The sequence below is a fragment of the Ornithorhynchus anatinus genome, chromosome X5, assembly GCF_004115215.2.
Source record: "Ornithorhynchus anatinus isolate Pmale09 chromosome X5, mOrnAna1.pri.v4, whole genome shotgun sequence".
Classification (NCBI taxonomy): Eukaryota; Metazoa; Chordata; class Mammalia; order Monotremata; family Ornithorhynchidae; genus Ornithorhynchus; species Ornithorhynchus anatinus.
In genome coordinates, this window is record NC_041753.1 from 19,524,914 (window position 1) to 19,528,081 (window position 3,168).

The window sequence follows — 3,168 nt, forward strand, 5'->3', positions numbered from 1 at the left end:
GGCTCACATTTTTTAATCCTCATTTTTACAGAGGAGGTAAGTGAGGCACAGAGAAGTTAAGTGACTTGCCCAAGGTCACACAGCAAGTGGCGGAGTCGGGATTAGAACCCACATCCTCTGACTCCCAAGCCCGTGTTCTTTCCACTAAACCACGCTGTGGTGTATTGTATAGAAAATATGCACATATGATATGTGTACTATATGTAATGTGTGTGTATATATAAACATGCATGTGTGTAAGTGTGTATGCATGAACATGTAAACGAATATATAGTACATGTATAGTATATTTTATATATTAGATATGTATATATTGTATATTATATATATGTATGTATTTATAAAAATAGTGCTGGCCCAAGAATCTCTACACATCTTTTCATTATATATGTGTAAGTGAGAAACACTACTGCATGTGAATGATGACTAAACAATTTACAGCAGTTCTAACTCTGCTGTTATTCCAGTGGAAAAAACACTGCTCTGGGAATTTGGAGATCTGGATGCTAGTTCTGATTTCTGCCTGTAATTGAACCATGTAGGTGAAGGTCACATTTACACTCCCCCATGTCATGCAATCAATCAATCAATTAGTAGTATTTACTGAGCATTTACTATGTGCAAAGTACTGTACCAAGCATGTGGAAGAATACAATACAAAAGAATTCGCCGACATATTCCCTGCCCATAATGAGTTTACAGTCTAGAGGGGGAGACAGAAATGAATATGAGTAAGTCATTTATAATATATGATTTACAGATATTCACATAAACGCTGTGGGGTTGGGGGTGCGGCGAATATCAAGTGTCCATACGACACAGATTGACCTCTCTTGCCTACTTGCTCACTGCAGTCTATGCCTTAGCAGGAAAACATCAGGCAGGGATGAGAGGCCGGATCGGTGCCAACCACAAGCAGTAGAATCCATTCCTCTGCCGAGGTTCTGAATCCTGAAGTCTTGGGACTGAGGCTCATCCCTTGTTCCTAATGGGAGACACCACCGCGGAAATGTGGACAGTGAGAAAAATAGTGTGTGTATGCGCATGCGTGTGGGTGTGGGCATCTCAATTTAAAAACGGTGCTACAGAGAGCTAAACCTACATACTAATATCGAAGTACAAAATGCATCCAACATTGGTCAATCAATAGTATTTATTGAATGCTTGCTATATGCAGAGAACTGCACTTAAGTACCTGGGATGGTACAAGAGAACAGAGTTGGCGGACATGTTCTCTGCCCACTAGGAGCATACAGAATGCTGGTCTGGCAATCCCTTTTGCCTCACATGCAAGCAAAAATGGCCCTTTTCTTCACTGTTGCATTCATTCCCCATAGTGCTTGGTACCATTTTAATTTCTCCCTCTTGGTATTACAGTATTCCTGAAGCTATTCCCCGTTACTGATTACTGCCCACCTTGCTTGTCTGGTTTCTGTGGCTGTCTCCCAACTATTCACTGCTATATCCCATTATCTAAAGTTTTGCTTTACCATGCCTTTAAGATGTTTCTTCTTTCCGCCTTTCTTACTCTAGAGCACTACAAAACATTCTACCAACTCTCTTTTACTGTTCCCTCCCAAACGTTTGTGCGGTGTACATATATATATTTACAAACACTCTGCACACAGTAAGCTCTCAATAAATATGATTTGATAGAATGGTTTTAGGGTGATCCCGTTGTTGGGTAGGAATTGTCTCTGTTGCTGAATTATACTTTCCAAGTCCTTAGTACAGTCCTCTGCACACAGTAAGCGCTCAATAAATACCATTGAATGAATATCCTGTTTTGGTCCATTCTCTTTACATGTCCTGTCCAGCTACAGTATGAGTTGGCAAACATTGCTTCCATACAGGAGGTGTGACTGCATCACAGGACCTCACTGGGTGTAATCCTGTTTCGCCACTTGATTTAAAGTACTGCTCATTGGTGGTGGTGGTGGAAGCGTTCTAAACGTCCAGTTTGTAGACTACCAGTATGGTCTGAACATAGATGCCACACTTTTAAAATAAATGATATTTGCTAAGCGTTACTGTCTGCCAAGCACCACACTAAATGCTGGGGTTAGACAGGAGGTAATCAAACACACCCGTGGGTTTATTTGTCATCTGACTTCTTTTCCTATCCTTGCTTAATTGTGCTCCCCAAGTTACAGATTCAGAAACAGCATTCAATCCCGTGTCGTTGATGCCAATCCTTGGCTGTGGGTAGGCTTTCCAGGTGCAGGTTGATCAGCTTCGAACTAATTGTCAGCTCATAGCGCTTTGCTAATTCTGAAAAAAGTGGATCACATGCTTTCCTGGGTGTGGGCTTTAGAGCCCGGTCATCAGAACATATATGAGCTCCTGTATTTTTGATTCACTGGCATTTGATGATGCTCTCAATCTGTCAAATTTAAAGAGCTTCTGAGAAGAGTGGAATCATTTTCTGAAACTACCTTTCATACTCTAGCCTTGCTACATAGAATAGTTAAATAGGATTTATTACCCAGCCCTGCTTTACTCCATTGGTGATGGGGAAAGGATCAGACAAGGTCCTGTCTAAATCTGCCCTTAAAAAGACAGAATATGGTGCTTCCGTGGTGGATTTTTTCAGCCATTCTTTTCCCAAGCACTCAAAAAATCATGTTTTTGCAACTGTCAGAGTAGTATAAGCAGATGAATATGAAGGACACAAAGAGAAATACCTGTATTTTCCATTCTTTCTGTTATGGTTGGTTGTGGACGGGCTCACCAAATGCACTCAGCTACAGGCAGTCCACCTTTAACTAGAGAAATATCTTTTTGCAGAACCTTTAGTCTCTTTTGTGTTACATGACCCCTAGCGAGCTTGCAGCTGTCAAGTGTAGCATCAAAGATGAGTGTAAAATCAAAGTTGACCAAGTGATTAATCCTATATGTAATTACCAAATACAGCAATGGATGGCAGAGTGCTATTGAGAGAAGACATCAAACAAATTAAATCAAATAAAGAGATAAGACAAAGATGGCACACACATGGGCAGAGAACATCCGACAGGGTGTTATTTTTGTTCGGTGAACTAAGCCAGCATTACTTGATTCCTGATTGGAGCTATTGCCTTGGGGTGAGATAGAACATCAAGTACCTACTGGTGACATATTAGAAACAGAAATTCCTGGCAATGAATGGGAATTTTCTAGCCAGACAAA